Below are 17,072 nucleotides of genomic sequence, written 5' to 3'. Positions count from 1 at the left end.
TTTTTGTTTCCCAGGCCCTGAATGGACTTCTGGAAACAGCATTCACACAGAGAACCGGTTGTTCACATATTTGAATCCCACCACTGAATTAGGCAGAGAACTGAGTTTTACTTATTTTGTAAATTGTCATAATATTGGAGTTGTGATTTCAAAATCCCTCTGCATCAACAAAAAATAACACGTCAGGAACAAAGTCTGTTATTAACTCAGCATTGAACTACCATCCTGTAAGAGAAATTATCTAGGCAGAAGCCATCAGATTTCGCTCTCTGCAATTCGTCTTGGCAGAGCAGAACACGCTTGATAAGAGCGACTTTCACTTGCTCTTTTGCAAACTACATTTCCCAACATGCTTCGCCGTCTACTGGTGATGATGCACTGAAGAGGAGGTACTGGGAAAGCTCCTTGCTCTGTTGTCAGCTCTTAAAAAGCGGTGATTGAGCTGCGAGGGTCTCTCTCTTTGCTTCGGAAGGACATTTCTGCTCTTCCAGGAGACCTAGATCAGAGGGAAGCGAGGAGGCCTGCCTGCGTGCCTGCCGTGTGCATTGGATAGTAAGGAAGGGAAGGGAGCGGAGAACTGGACCCTCCTGCTTCCAGCAAAAAGTAGGCAAAAGCACAACGCGGGGAGGGGGAAGGGGTTGAGTAATAGTAAACAAAATTAGGAACGGGGAAGCGGACAAGAAAGCGAAATTTAAAATTTGTGTCCCAGGAGTAAATGAGTAGACCCATAACGGTGGAAGAGAGTGTGCAAAGCAAATGGGACAAAAACATTCCTATTTGTACTGGGAAAGACAGTACAGGACAACTATGGGTTTTTTTCGGAGGAGAGTGAGTAAACGGGCTTGAAGGACGGAGATCTGGTGGGTTGGATAAGGAAGGAGGACAGTAGAATTTGAAATGTTAGCAATAAAAATAAAAGTTAAGTTAATTGAGGTTTTCAGAGCCTCAATTAAGGGAGTAAAGTTTGTAATAAAGCCAATGTGAAACAATATGCTAGGTACATACATACATGCACATTTTTTTCTGTGTCAGAACACTGCACTAAAGTTAGATTCTGGGAATTATGTATGCTTAAAATTCCAGTATTATATTTTGGCTCTGAGTTTTAGTCTGCGTATGCCTGGAGAAGGGCCAAATATAGACTGATGAAGATTGTAGTTTAAGACTGAACTGACAAGTCTCAAAAAACATGATGGATTAAGATAGAAGAAGAATCTCTACAAGTGCTAGAAATAAAACAAAGTTACATTATTTAGTTACAACTGTCAAAAGATAGCCCACCAAATGTATTCTAGAGGGGTTTTTTGTACAAAAGATGGTTAGAGGGGAAAGTATGCAACAACATGGAATATAGAACTGAGTATATTACAGACTTCTTTGGTACACCAAATTTCTGGCATCAGAATTAACAGGGTAAGATTTTCAAGCAAGAAAAATCTCAAAAGAATGAGTAAGATATTTCCCAATACAGCACATTGGGTTGTAATATTTTGGAATAATTTTATCATATTTGGACCCCCACCCCCATTAACCATCATAAAGTCAAAAGTCTTAACATTTGTATTGCTAGCGATGCTCATGCCCTTTGATTGCCTTTTCCAAATACTAATGGGTGTGCTAAAGTTTCTAGCTCCAATAACCCCACTCTATTATATTTGCCTGCCTGACTTGCCCTGCTAAGCTGTTGAATCTAGTCAATTTCAGGTTGACCCAAAAAATTAGATAAGAGCAAACTTGATTAGACTTGGATGGGAGACCAACCAGAAATACCAGGTCTGTGGTTTACACTGGGAAGTCAGTAAATTTCCCAACAAAAGGGAATAGTAAACCTAAAGTAAATCATATTTTTGCTGAGAAAACTAAATGTTTAAGTGAAGTCACAAGAAGTTGATCTTAATTTAGAGGAGATTGCTTTTAACATTTGGCTTCACATATATTGAACTAAACTAAAGGATCTGAAAAGACCGAAACCAGACTTTAACCTCCCTTAATTCATGATTTGCTATGCTTTCTCATTACTGTTAGATAAAATACTTCAAAGCAGGCAGTTGGTATTCTCCCTCCCTCCCCCACCCCAATAACAGGTAATAAATTTCTGTCTCCAAGGATGAATATAGATCAATAGATTAAGATTCAAATAGCTGAATCTTAATCTGTAGACTCCTTAAAAGCACACTGAGCTTGTTTGTTTGCAGCTGTTTCATTACCTAGCTAGGTAACATCAGTGCTCTGATAGTGCACTGATGATGTTACTTAATTGTGTAATGAAACATCTGCAAACAAACAAGCTCACCGAACACTAAGGACTCCTCAGTTCAATCCTGAGCTACATATTTTCTTTTCTATTGATCTTTAATTTGGCACTGAAGACATTAAGATAAAGTTTGGGAGGAGTAAAAAGAGTATTCAAAACAAGATAGAATCAATCTACAACATAATATGGGAGGTAAAAATGAAGGTTTACCTCTAGCAATTTATATGCCTGATCTTTAATTCAAACACGTTAACATTTTAAAAAAAAAAAAAAAAAAAGCTAAAGAACTACAGGGAAGCTTCATTGCAAACTAACGTCTGCTTAGTTGAATTTTTATTTAAAGCAAAGCAGAATAAAAATTGGCTAAATATGGTAGAAAGGCTATTTTGGGAACTATATGCTGGAGTTTAAAAAAAAGAAAAAGTGATTGGTCATAATAGTTCTCACCCTGCTGTAAGAACAACGCCTAATCAGGAACCTCTTAAGAGAGTTTTCAAAACATCCTGCAAATAGATATGATGAGTGAATTGGAGCAGGACACACACACCCTCACTCAGTACCATCACCATTATTCTGAAGTATTATTTCTTTATTGGACCTCACCCCAAAGGAATAAGGTGGTAGGAATTTAGAAATAGTAGAAAATTATTGCATCAGACTGCAAGTGTGGGATTACCTTCTTAATAGTCTCTGCTGAGAAAGAATAGAAAATAAAACTGTCGAGATTAACCAGTTAGACTGTTAGACCTTTTCTTCCAGTGTGCTATGCTAGATAGTTCCTTGCAAAGGGGGGGGGGTGTTTTTTAGTGTGGGAAACCATTTCAAAATCCCCATGTGCAGCCAAAAGTGATAATTTATTGCCTGAAACATGGCCTACAACAACAGCATCACCTTTTGTGGTTTGGTCAGAATGTATAAATTGAATGGGCAGCCCTGAAATGAATAAGATGACCATCATCCATTTTTGCAGGTCAAGTTGGTTTGGTTTTGTCAGTACCTAATTATTATTATTACTGGTATAACACAGGCTAGTTGATCATTCTAGTGCTTGTCTTTTGGATAACCTAGTTTCACTTGATGACTAGGATAGTCATTCATTTTGATTTTGGGACACAAAAACATAGCCAGAAACTTAGCCTGATTTTATTCCCAGCATTTGGCATTTTTTCCAAGTCTCTCTCCTTACAAGTGATATAGAAAAGCCCTGCCAGTATGGGTCCTGGATATCCCTTACATATCTATCCAAAATTCATCTTGCTTGAGGATACTCTTTTGAAAGCACGGTAGTCAGTTTACCAGACATTTGCTCCATAGCAATCCAAGAGAAAGATGCTCCCAGTTTAGATGCCTGATCATGGAATTTCCTTCCTGAAAATTTGTCATTGCTGCCAAGCTTTGTTAACTTGAGGTGTTAACTAAAGAATGACCTTTTGGCTTTGTCTGAACTTATATTGAGGAAGGCTCTCTAATTAAAATTGCATTTAAAGCAACTGCATTAAATCATGACAAAATATTCCATTCCAGCTAAGGCAGCTGAACTGGTCCTTCAAACAATCAAAAATCAGAGTGTGCAGAGGGGTTTGGGGGGGGCAGGTAAAGTGGAGAGGTCTTAGAAGCATTTGCTCAACAAATAAAGAAGAATGTCAAGAATCAAAAGTTTCAGTTTCTGGCTAAAGTAAGCGTTTGAATATTCAGTCTGGATATTCTTGACTTTTGTGGCACTTACTTGAAACTCAGGTTGTGCAATTTAACAAATGCAGGCAGGGCCAAAATATTTGGCCAAAATATTTAATATGAATGCAAGGAGACCAGCTAAACAGAATGTTAAAAGGCCTTTTAATCTGTGACTTGCACTTATATTATAAAGTTCACCTGCTCTGTTCTATTAGCAAGATGACTTGATAATTTCAGAAACAAACTGAGGAAGGGATCACTCTGGATATAATCTCAATTCCCGATCGCTTTATGGAGGGAGGGAGCTCCTTTTAGGATAGACCAGGAATGAGAAAAAGGGCTGTAGTTTGCTATATCAGAATAAGATAAAAGAATACAGGAAAGCTTAAGTTATATAAGAGGATGAAATACAATATGTTTCTTAGGATTATCTCTTGCTCCTTTAAATGTTTCTTTTCAATGACTATACATAGTTTTATTATTTGGGGACACAATGAAACAAGATTTGCATTATCAATATTCTCTTAGTGGAAAATCTCCAAACAAAATTTAAATAGATAGGATCAGGACTTTTTTTTTTTTTTTGGCAGATTTACTCCCCAATATAGATTTACAGTATGTCCTAAGGTTTTAGAGCCCTTTAGTGTTATTTCATTTATCCCTTGCTACATAGACTTCAACAAATGGCATATATGCTGTTGAAATGTTCTGGGATGTTGATTCTATTTTTGTTTCCAAGTTAAATATGAACATATCCAGCATTACACAATACAATCTCCCTGAGGATGTTGCTTCCCTCTGAAAATAGTCTGCTTCTAACTCCCTGTTCCATGAAATCTGAAATGGATATTTCTTCACTCCTCCAGCTTTTCTTGCAATGCTGAAAAGGGGTAAATTCTTGGTGAAAGTTTAGACCAGTGTTTCTCAACCTTGGCCATTTTAATATGTGTGGACATCGCTGGCTAGGGAATTCTGGGAGTTGAAGTCCACATATCTTAAAATGGCCAAGGTTGAGAAACCCTGGTTTAGACCAACATTTTTAAAACTTTGAACAGACACAGGATATACCAGATTCCATAATCTTGCATTTCTCATTGGATCTCTTTAACAATTCTCTTGCATGAAGAAAATAAGAGTGTATAAATACTACTTAAGAGCAGAAAGAATTATTTTTCACCATTTAGTTTAGGTTTCCAGCCTCCTCTAGCTTCTAGTCACTGAAAATAAGCCAAGTAACTTCAAGAACAGTTAAGTACTATAATTGGTGTAGTTCTCATCCTATCATTTGATGCAGCTGCAAATACAGCACTTATTTAACAAAACTGATTTTAAAATAATCTAAAACTGGCAAAAAAAATTTTTTTAAAAAGAACCATAAACTAACATTAAAGTACTTAAAATCTATGAGTATTGGGCAACATTCCCCTTCTAAGGCATGAATTTATAATGTATGCAGATTTGAAAGAGCAAAAGAATATACTGATTTGGACACTCCAGGGATAGTTTGCTTCCAGTCCAGAAGATTAATTTCTGAAAAATTGCCAGCCCTTCTCCAGAGTAATGTGGTGATGGGTGTGGGAGGGGGAAGAGAACATGTCAGTTATCCAGTACATTACATTATTGGGGAATAGATATTGTATATATATTGTCATATCATCTGTCATTCTTCTTTCCTAAAAGAAGAACTATTAATTATAAGCACTGATGATGATACCTAGTTTGTGTAATGAAATGTCTGCAAGAAAACAACCAAGCTCAGACAGTACCAAGGACCCTCAGATGAACTATTAATTTAGCAAAATTTCCCCTTTCCACATCTGCTTGCTGAAGCCAGACCATAGCATACCAGAAGCCAAAAAAAAAAAAAAAAAAGGTATGGGGAAAGTGGTGTAAAGGTACAATCACCTTAAAGAAATTATGTGATATATTGTTTCTCCCACGAATACATCTTTTCTCCCCATTATCATTTCTAATTAGTTACACTAAAGTCTTAATAGAAGGAACACCGCCTCTTGAGGGCTAAACAAAAAGGTTGAATGAAATCCCAAAAGAAAGACGTGATAAACAACTTAGCACAAACATCTGCACAGGTAGTCATTAGGAGTCAATCTCCATCTTTTCTCCAGCAAACCCTGATAATACATGTTCTCCACAGGCAATGATGCTACTGTATCCTCACATTATTTCCCCATCTGCTTTGAAAATCTTGATAACAATATTTCCATAGACAATGATGTTACGGTATCTTATTATTTCTCCACGTGTTTTGAAAAGTAATTTTCAACTTCAATTATTTGTATTAAAGGAAGCCAGTTAATAAATACTTTTACCACAGCCTAATAATAGTAATAATCTCCAATGTTCTTTTCCATTCATTAGATATGATTACCTGGGACTAACTACCATCTTTTTTTTTTTAATTTTTTTAAAAAGATGGACACAACTTCTCATCTCCCAACATTCATTCCCATTGAAGCCAAAGGGAAAAGTTGTAAAACAAAAGAGCAGCATTTTGGCATTTCAAACATGATGTGCACTGAATTTTTCCCAGTGGCCGTTGATGTTTGGCTAATAGAATATCATTATGTCTCCTAAGTGGGAAGGCATTTGAAAGATTTGAATGAAATAAGCTTTAATGCTGTGCCTCCTCTCTAAAAGTTATTTGGCCCAACTGTTTTCATTGTTGCAGTTCTGTAAACTGAATTGATGTAGATATATGCTTAAATTATATTGCCCAATTAACTCATCTTCTTTTCAAACTTCTTATATTTCCCCAAGGTGCTCTGGATGGAAAAGGTCACATGAATCAATAGCTATGTGTACGTGTGCCTATTGACTCGGTAAGTGTCTTTTAAAATAGGTTCATTATCATTTAGAAATAATAAAGGGGATGGCTTGACCCTTATTTACTTCTTTTAGCATAGTACTCATCTGGACAACCAATAATATCCCCAACATTCTTGGAAATATCTGCAACAGGTGAAGATGATATGTTTCTGGGTCACATCATGTTTGATTATTGTGTGTCTTGTCTTTCAAAATTCCATTTTGACCTGCCAAAAAAAGACTGGGGCATTTGCCGTTCACTGACTGGCAATCATATTCCACAATCTCATATTAGAATATTTATAAGCCCTCCTATTTTATATAAAACTAGCCGTGTTCCCAAATGGACGCTCCCAATCTTTGAAGGTGAAAGTGAGTAGCCAGAAGATTTTGCTAATTTCCAAGAATGTAGTAGCTCATATAATTTTTGATGTTTCTCATGCCCAGGTAACACAACTATTCTATAAATTGTACTGGCTCCTAGTAGGTTTCCAGGTGTGATTCAAGGTTCTGGCTATCATTTGTAGCCCTCAGTGGCATAGGACCGAGCTAATTGTGGGAATGCTTTTCTCCCATTGTTTCTATTCAGCCCTCCAGAAACAGCAGAGAGGGCATGCTCTGGGTCTCTTCTATCAAATGATATAATCTTGTTGGAACCCAGAGTTGTGTCTTCTCAATGGTGGTACCTGCCCTATGGAATAACATCCTCCTGGAAATTTGGGTGGCCCCAACCCTATTAGCTTTTCACGAGGTACTGAAGACCTGCCTATTTCCACAGGTATTTTGGGTCAAGATGTTAGATGAGCTCTAACATTTGAGGGGAATCATTGTTTTATATTGGGGGGGGGTTGTACAATGGGCGTTGTATACTGTGATTTTCATTTTATTAATATTTGCACACCACTCAGAGTCATCTATGTGACATGGGCAATCATATAAATCATATTTTTAAAAAAGTTATTTGTAAGATCATGCATTGTCTTATATCCTTTTTATTCTCCAGCACGATGACTGAAGAATCCACCAATGGGTTATTTCAGTCCTCCTGCCCAATCAGACTAAGTTGTCAGAGTTGTCACGCCCATCCTTGCCTGGGACCTCCCAATTTCATCTTAGTCTTTCTCCCATGAGGACGTGATAACTTTGAGTCTCAAAGCTTACTCTTCAGGCAGGTTAGACTTTTAGAAACTATTCATTTTACCCATTGGTGGATCTTTTCACTGGAGGATTGGAGACTTCTAGTCTCTGATCATCTCCCTTGCAGGGAACTCTATCCCATTCCCTTAACGGGGAAAAAACTTCCCTTCCCCATTCTTCATTTGAACAATTTCCTGGGGGGGGGGGAGGAGATTCTCCTGCTCAGCAATCAGCTGAGCCCTTCTTCCCAACCTGTTTTCAGGGGTTTTTGTTGTCCCCAAAACACCTCCAGCCCTTTCCGAAGCCGTTTCATTTTCACGGCCGCCATTTTGAAGCCACTAGGCTGTCAGCCCCCTTCCAAAGGTTTTTACTTCAGGCGAGTGGACTGGCCTAAATTATTGACATTACAAGCAATACAAGGAGAAGAGGCCTAGTAGAGCCTTGCCTCTTAACAGCAGCCCTTTGACTAAGGAATCTCCGACTCTGCCGGAATACACCGATATGGCCATTGCGCCTATCAGCTTTTAGGCGCGATCCGGAGAGAGCCATTTTTCCTTCTTTCCTTCCACTTCAATTGTGCTTGGGGCAAGAATTCCTTGAGCGTCTTACTACACGATCGCAGGCTAGGTATACGGTCGTTTCAACCCCCCTCCCATTCTCCCCCCTCCCCTTACAAAAAACAAGAACGGCTGCCATTTTGTGACGCAGCAAGTATTCCTTTGGGAATATTCTACATAGGTTTTGCTGCCTCACAGTTACGGGCGCCATTTTGAGTGATCTTGCAGGCCTGCAACCCCACTGATAGGCCTCTGACATTCCACATTAGCGAGCTCGCCCATTGGAGCACAGCTACTGTACCTTAATTTCACCAATTACAACAACAACTTGAACTCACAACGAGTTGAGGATCCCTTTACTGCGATCTGTTGGCAACAAGCTCTTCAGGCCTTGGTCGCTTAGCACTCCTTCACCTCAGCTTCTGCCACTCTGCATCTAGTGGTTGCTTATCAGGACCTGACCATTGCCACTATTGTGAGACATGTGAGATTTCGTCACCAATTGGCTGCAAAGCTATTCACACGGACACATTAACTTTGCCCTTTGCCTTGGTGGTGAGCGCCTTGCTGCGCCCAACGTGTGTCCAGCTCGGCCAGTGGGCCGGACCACGCTGATCCACTGCAGTCAGTCTCTCCACGGGGGGGTAACTGACATCTCTTGCAGAGCGAGTTAGTTCCAGAGCCGCATCTGGAATGCTTCTCGATCAACCATGGCAAACATCACTGAGCCACAGGCTTCGGATGCAGACAAGCAACCCAGTCTCACAGCTCCCGGCCTAGAGGAGGCTAAGGGTAAGGCCAAAGCCAAATATGGCAAGAGGTCAAGCAAGGCTAGCAACAGACAGGCCAATCGCATGCACCGAGCCCTAGAGAAGCAATTCTCTCAGGCCCAACGCTTGTCTGAGGGGGAGGGGCACAAATCACCACTTCCTCCGATTGCAGCTCCTGAGATGGTCCAACAATTGCTCACTTCACCAGAGCTTGGTCGCCTGAGTGGGAGCTTCAGCAGGTCTCAACACAGACCATTGGTCAGGGAGGCACACCCCTCTTTGGAGAGGATCTCAAGCTATCAGACCCCTCCATGGCATGCACAGCAACCTTCACACCGACTGCACTGGGACTTCATCTCCCACAGGGACCTTCCTTTACCGACCAACTGCAGTCATTGATTTCACAGGCAGTTATTCAAGCCATGACCTCCTCGGATCACCAAAAATCCCCATTGGTGCCTACCACCTCATCACGACCTGCACTGATGGACTACACCGGGCCAGCTTCTCCATCCCATTATCCTGAATCTGACTCTTCCAGCGCTTCAGACTATGACGGGACTGCAGACCAGTGGTCGGACTGCGAGGAGCCTCCACAAGACTCCCAGCCCATGGCAGAGCTCTTCATTGCTTCGCTCTTTCCCTCCTTACTTCTCAGGGCATGTGCAGCAGGTAAGATCACTTCTGACCCGGCCCCCACTCCGGAAACTTCCACTGGCCAGGATATGAATCCCCTGTTCTCCAAACCGGTAATTCGGCATCAACAAATTCCCTGCCCCCCTTTATTCCTGAAGAATATTCAGGGACAATGGGAATCCCCGGCCGCACAACCATCCCAGGGGGAGCTGAATGTAAGATAGTAGACATGGCTCAAAACTTGACTGACCTATTGGAGGTACCCAAAGTGGATGAATCCATAGCTCCACTATTCTCGGCCTCCAGTCTTCCAGCAGATGTATCTGATGCCTTTAAGGCAGAGGATAAGAAATCTGAGATAGCATTTCGCAAAGCTCATCAAGCATCTGCGTGGGCTGCGAAGACGGCTACAGCCACTTCTTTTTTTGCTAGGATTTCCCTCACTTGGCTTAGACAACTTCAGGAGAGGATTCCCCTGGAGGAGGTCAGAGTCCACCAGGACCTGACCAATTCATAGTGACCTCGGAGTATATGGCGGATGTGTCCTTATACGCTGCCAAGCACTCGGCCCGAGCAATGGCTTCCAGTGTAGTCGTTTGGAGGCTGCTTTGGCTCAAAAATTGGGGGGCCGAGAACAAACACAAATGGCGCATGGCCACGGCTCCATTCAAGGGAGGTAGTTTATTTGGGGAGGCATTAGCACCATTCCTAGTGGACAATAAACAAACGCAGAAGGTTATTTCTCATTTGTCTAGAAGAGCAAACAGGCGTTTCCTTCCCTATGCCGCCACCAGTCCTTACGGACCATAGCAACAAGCATACTGTTCCCCTGTTCCTAGGGCAGACCGTCCAATCGACAGGACGAATTACTGGGACAGGTCCCGACACCAGACCCAGAACAAATCTTTCTTTCAAGGCAGAGGGGGTTGTCCCTTCCGTCGCTCCAGGTGACTCAGGAGGGACCCCTCCCATTGGCGACAGATTTACCCTTTTTATCTGCCAATGGGAAAACACAACCACAGACTCCTGGGTTCTGCGCACCATAAGAGAAGGTCTGTCCCTGGAGTTCAAATACATACCCATAAACCACTTTATCTCTTGTCCAGCCCTGAGAAACTCAACAAAAAGGGGTCTCATGGCAAACGCAATTTGGCATCTACTAAGCATCAAGGTCATAGAGGAGGTCCCAGCGGACCAGGTAGGACAAGGGTTCTACTCCATCTTATTCGTAGTCCCAAAGTCTTCAGGGGGATGGAGGGCAATCCTGGACCTCAAGGCCCTGAACCTCCATTTCCAGTATTGGAAGCTCAAGATGCAGACGCTCCATTCCATCTTGGGTGGCATCAGGCGAGGGGATTTCATGACCTCAGTCGATTTCACAGAGGCATATCTGCACATCCCATCATCGCCAATTCCTGCGGTTCTGTCATCTCAACCGCCACTTCCAATACAGAGCCCTACCATTCGGTCTCTCCTCTGCTCCCAGGGTCTTCACCAAGATCCTGGCGGTTCTGGCAGCATACTTAAGATTGGCCCCGGTACATGTCCAGTGCTACCTGGACGACATCCTGATACAATCAACCTCTGTCACGACCGCCCAGTCGGATCTGGCCCTCACGATCAGGACTCTTCAGGACCACGGGTTCTCCATAAATTTCAAAAAGAGCCAGACTGTCCCTCAACCCGCCTCTTATACCTGGGTGTGGTAAGAGACACGGACTCTTGAGACACGGACTCTTGTCACATGTTTCTGTCAGAGGACCATCAGAAAAGCATTCGAGACCTGGTCATCAGAGTCCGCAGGGACAGGGTAGTGACGCTGGCTATGCTTTCCCAGCTACTAGGGAAATTCATATCTTGCATAGCGATAGTACCTTGGGCCAGACTTCATGCTCGGACCCTCCAATGGTTCATGCTCCCGTACTAGAGACTACATATCAGCTCTTCCAACTGGTTGGTACAGGTCTCCAGTCAGGTGCTACGCTCTCTCAATTGGTGGACATCCTCAGCCATGCTCGAGGAGACTCTCTTCAAGGAGCCTCACTACATTCTTATGACCACGGACGCAAGTCTGTTTGGCTGAGTTGCACATCTCCAAACCCAGATGGCTCAGGGCCAGTGGTCACGTTCGGACCTGAGGCACAACATAAACTGGTTGGAGCTCAGGGCGATTCATCTGGCTCTCAAACACTTCCACAAGGTGATTGGCGGAAAACATGTGCTTGTCCTCACTGACAATGTAGCTGCAAAGGCCTACGTGAACCGGCAAGGGGGCACCCGTTCCACGTCCCTCATGTTGGAGGCTCAGACGTTGGGTTCCTGGGCAGAGAAGAACCTGCTTTCCATCAGGGCCGAGCATATCTCGGGAGAGGCGAACCGGCAGACAGACTTTCTCAGCAGGTCAGTTATGGACCATTTGGAGTGGCGCTTACACCCGGATCTCTTCAAGGAGATCACAGACAGGTTGGGCCATCTGATTGTGGACCTCTTTGCCTCACCGGAGAACACCCAGCTTCCTAGGTTCTTTTCACGTTTCCCCTCTCGGGGCGGAGGGGACAGACGCACTACACAGTCCATGGCCGCAAGGCCTATTGTATGCTTTCCCTCCTCTTCCTCTGATCCCAGCAACTATCAGGAAGGTCTTGGAGGAACAGGCAGAGTTAATATTCATTGCACCCCACTGGCCCAGATGGCCATGGTTTGTGGACCTAGTGAGCCTCTCCGCAACTTATCTGTGGCAGATTCCCAACAGTCGAATACGGTTAATGCAGGGGTCCCTGCAACATCCAGACCCCCAATGGCTCCAATTGGCCGCCTGGCATTTGAACGCCGCACCCTGACTCAGCAGTCATATTTGTCAGGTGTGATTGACATGACTCAGGCGGCCAAGAGACCAGCGACTAACCGCATCTACGATCACATTTGGTGGAATTTCTGTCACTGGTGTGACAGGAACAACCTGAGTCTCTCAACTGTGACCATCCCAAGGGTCTTAGAATATTTACTGGAGGGTGTTAATAAGGGCTTGTCATCCAACACCATTCGGAGGCAGGTAGCGACCCTTTCCACGGTACTGTCCTGGGACAGTTCTCAACCCTTCTCTCAGCATCCCATGCTCCGCTCCTTCCTCAAAGGAGTCACAAATAGCAGACCACCTGTGGTCCATAGGTATCCCTCCTGGGAGCTACAGGCCCTAACCGCCTCACCCTTTGAACCCATTAGAACCTGTTCCTTGAGATACTTGTCACTCAAGGTTTCCTTCCTGATTGCCATCATCTCCGCCAAGCGTATATCGGAGCTGGCCACTTTATCTATCAGGAAGGACCTGTGCATGTTTCACGAGGATAGGGTGGTGCTTAGGTTAGATCCTTCCTTTATCCCTAAGATTAACATGGTGTTTCACAGAGCACAGGAGGTTATCCTCCCAAATTTTTGTCCCCGTCCGTCACATGACCTGGAGCGCCAGTGGCACACATTGGATGTACGTAGAGCCCTGCGCTGTTACATCAAGCGCACGGTGGCATTTCGTAAATCAGAAGCCCTGTTTGTATCATTTCAACCCTCTTCCATGGGACAGAAGGTATTCGTCTCTACCATAGGCAGATGGATCAGGGCGTGCATAGCAGGAGCGTATGTGTCGCTTTCCCTGCCAGTTCCTAGTCATGTGATGGCACACTCCATCCGTAGCGCTGCTACATCTGCAGCGTGGGCAATATAGGCATCCATAGAGGATATTTGCAGGGCAGCGACATGGTCCTCGCCTTCCCCCTTCATTAGACATTACCAGTTAGACAAGTTCGCCTCAGCTGAGGCCTCTTTCGGTAGACGAATACTACAACAGGTAGTGACAGGACTAGAGACACAGACCCCAACTGACTCCCTCCCGTAGAGACTGTGGGGGCTTTGGTAAATCCCATTGGTGGATTCTTCAGTCATCATGCTGGAGAAGGAGTGTTGGCTTACCTGAACGCCTCTTCTCAGCATGATGATGAAGAATCCACGCCCGCCCCTATAGAGATCAGTTAGGTCAGTGTCAGGGTGTTGTTTTACCTTGTACTTCTTGGAGAGTCATCATGTCGAATTGTTGTCATTGGCTCTGCCGTCGATGAAACTGGGAGATCCCAGGCAAGGATAGGCATGACAACTCTGACAACTTAGTCTGATTGGGCAGGAGGACTGAAATAACTCATTGGTGGATTCTTCATCATCATGCTGAGAAGAGACATCCAGGTAAGCAAATGCTCCTTCTCCCTATTTCTTATTTTAACTAGAAAGAATGTGAGATCAGGTAGGACCATATAATTTATGAACATCATATTGCAGGCAATCTTAGAATGGGAAACACTTGTGGCTTTTTAGATGTTATTGGACTTCAACTCCTTGTCAATCCTGATTATTGTGATTCTAGTGAAAACAGAGTTAGCTCAAATTCTAGAGGACTACATATTCTCACCCTTGTATTAAACCATAGTTGACCTTATGTAGACATTCCAGAAGAGGAAGAAGGAAAGGATCCGTGTCCAGGTTTATCACTTGTCTGATCATGCTAAGTTAGTTATCCCAAATATGTTATCTCCCATAAGTGACTGATGCCAGATCCCATCATTTCTTGCTAGCATAGTTAATTGGGAGTGGATATCCAGAATTTATCAAGGACACTAAGTTGAAGGGAATGCTAAACTTTGGATCTGAATCAAGGCCATGACAGGATGTTTTCATCTGTAAGATAAAGAAGAAATGTTCTTCCCTTTGAAGAAAAAAGCTTCATAGTACCCTTGGCACATACCTTATTTTGATTACTAAAGCAATGATGCAAGCACCTCTTCTGCTTTCTTTACAGGAATGAATTATGTAACTAATAAGTGATTGCCCTTTTGAGTTAGCCAGTGAGGAGTTTATACAATCGTCAGATGGAGCATGGTGTCATTTGGGTGAAATGGATTTAAAATAATTACTCGTTACCTCATTAAATATAAAGATGGAGAGAAGTCCAATTTAAATAGCAGAATAGACCTGTGGATAAGGAATGCTGAATATTATTTGAAATATTTTGTCTAACAGATGTCATTTTTGTTATCTAAGCATAGCTGAGGAGAAAAACTATGTAGGTAGAAGATTTTTTTTTAATTTTCACAATACGTGCTCTGTTTCTCTTAGAAATCACTTTGCTCCCTTCCTTACTTTTTTTCTGTTTAAACAGAATTTCTGCTGTCACATCTAATTCTTTCCTAATATATCTGTCCTGTCCTGCCAGAGAGGTAAGCAAAGATGAAAGTTTGTGAATTTATGGATTACTTAAATAATTTATAGAAAACCTGGGTCAATTGGGATTGTGGAACCAAGCTATAAAACCTTAACAAGAATTCAATCCAAATATGTCTCTCTTTATATAGGTAGGCCTCAACTTACAACATTTGTTTAATATTTAATTTGTTTAGTGGCACTGAAAAAAATGACTTATAATTTACAACCATGGTGGCATCCCCACAGTCATATGATCAAAATTTGGGTGCTTGGCAACTGGCCTGTATTTAAGATGGTTGTGATGTCCCAGGGTCATGTGATCACTATTGTGACGTCCCCAGGGACTTCCAACAAGCAAAATCAATGGGAGAAGGACTTTTTAAAAAACCATGTTTCATTTAACAATTGCAGTGGTTTGCTTAACAATCATAGAAAAAAAGTCATAAATTGGTCACTTAACCACCTTGCTTAGCAACAATTCTGGTTCCAACTGTAGTCGTAAGTCAAGGACTACCTATATCCAGAAGAAATTAGTAACCTGGATTTTGCACTCTGCGGAAAATGGAAACCAAGTTACCAGGTGGCCCTGGAAATGTACACTTTACATTTTTCTTCTTTGCATTGATCTGTGTATTTATACAATAAAATTGACCTGTGTGTTTATACAGTACAGTGTTGCAGTCATCAGTAAAATGAAATTCCACATGTACACATTTCAAGATTTCATAACACTCTTTCATGGAAAGTTTAATTTCTATAGCTTGCCCTTTTCTTCTCTGAGTCCTTTAAACAAATAACTCAAACATCCCTGAAGTTTCAAAACTTTATACATTTTACCAAAATATAGAAATCTACCATGGCAATATCTCCTAATGCAGAGGTGTCAAACTCACAATGTCATGTGACATGTCGTGACTTTTTTTCCATTGCTGGCAATGGGATGGGCGTGGTTTCGCCATGACGCATCCAGCCTGTGGGCCGGCAGTTTGACACCCCTGTCCTAAAGTGATAGAAGGGAGTTCCTCTGGATAAATACATGCTTATTTAGTCATAATTCAAATTAGAGAAAGAGAGAATTGACTCTACATATTTCTGGACCTTTTGTCCTTTGGAAAATCTATGCTTCTGGAACCCTGTTCCTGTCTTTTCACAGTTAGTATAGCAACAAAAATTCTTCTCACAGTCAAAAATCCATACATATCGTTATCAACTACTAATTTTTGAGCTGGATAAAAATGGAGGGAAAAATCACTAGGCCAGCCTGAACTGGAAATAGGCCTAAAGAATTAGATTGATTTTAAAAAGTTAAAATAATGAAGTTACCATCTAGATGAAGCTCTATATTTGAAATCTCACTGTTGTTAAATAATCAAACATGATAAAAGGTCCAGAGCAGTGGAAGAAGGAAGCATTTTCACTTGTAATGCCCCCACCCTCTCCTTGTAGTAAATTCCTAGGACAAAGGAGAAAGCAAAGCTAAAGATGCCTGGAAACTACCAGGACTAAGCCTATATTTAAAGTTGAGCATTTAAAAGCTATGGACCATGTGATACATAAGATCTGATTGCAACCCATTAGTCCCAGAAACAAATAGAAACTGTTTTTGAAAAAAAAGAACTAGGACAATCTCGAATGTATGCAATGCACATGCCAAGAAAAAAATACAGCTTGCAGTTTTATTGCATATTAACTTAGATAAGTGCTAATCTCCATTTATAGGGCTATTGTAGAAAGAGGACAAAGATTTGAATAGTACAAAATAGACCAGGCCCAGTAGTATAGCATGTGCTTTGTATGAAAAAGATATTTGGTTAAACTCCTGATATCCTAAGCATCTGTCTCTTGCTTTAGTAATGGACAGATATGATGGCAGGCTGTTTACCTGTTAAATATGTGACATGTAGCACATCAATCACTGTCTCTCAAAAATTAAATCTCAGTGGGGTGATAGATGTGCTTGACTCTAAAATTGCT

At 42.1% G+C, this 17,072-nt stretch overlaps 1 protein-coding gene across 9 annotated transcripts in view; it reads left to right on the top strand.

The window, feature by feature from the left end:
• Nucleotides 1-384: 384 nt before the first annotated feature.
• The window catches only part of ORMDL3 (ORMDL sphingolipid biosynthesis regulator 3), a 35,781-nt gene continuing 19,093 nt past the window's right edge, over nucleotides 385-17,072 (top strand). For 2 of the 9 annotated variants that reach the window (XM_039358792.1, XM_039358790.1), the window contains exons 1-4: nucleotides 385-603; nucleotides 6,707-6,768; nucleotides 7,344-7,532; nucleotides 15,055-15,112. The gene's annotated coding sequence lies outside the window, so the exon portion shown is untranslated. Of the gene's footprint in view, nucleotides 604-6,706; nucleotides 6,769-7,343; nucleotides 7,533-7,579; nucleotides 14,085-15,054; nucleotides 15,113-17,072 lie in introns of those variants that run through there. The other 7 variants (XM_039358791.1, XM_039358789.1, XM_039358794.1 and 4 more) reach the window with 6 other exon arrangements.

Source organism: Crotalus tigris, unplaced genomic scaffold (genome assembly GCF_016545835.1).
Source record: "Crotalus tigris isolate CLP2741 ecotype Arizona unplaced genomic scaffold, ASM1654583v1 scf7180000019068.10715455, whole genome shotgun sequence".
Lineage (NCBI taxonomy): Eukaryota > Metazoa > Chordata > Lepidosauria > Squamata > Viperidae > Crotalus > Crotalus tigris.
This window is presented reverse-complemented; position numbering and strand designations above follow the sequence as displayed.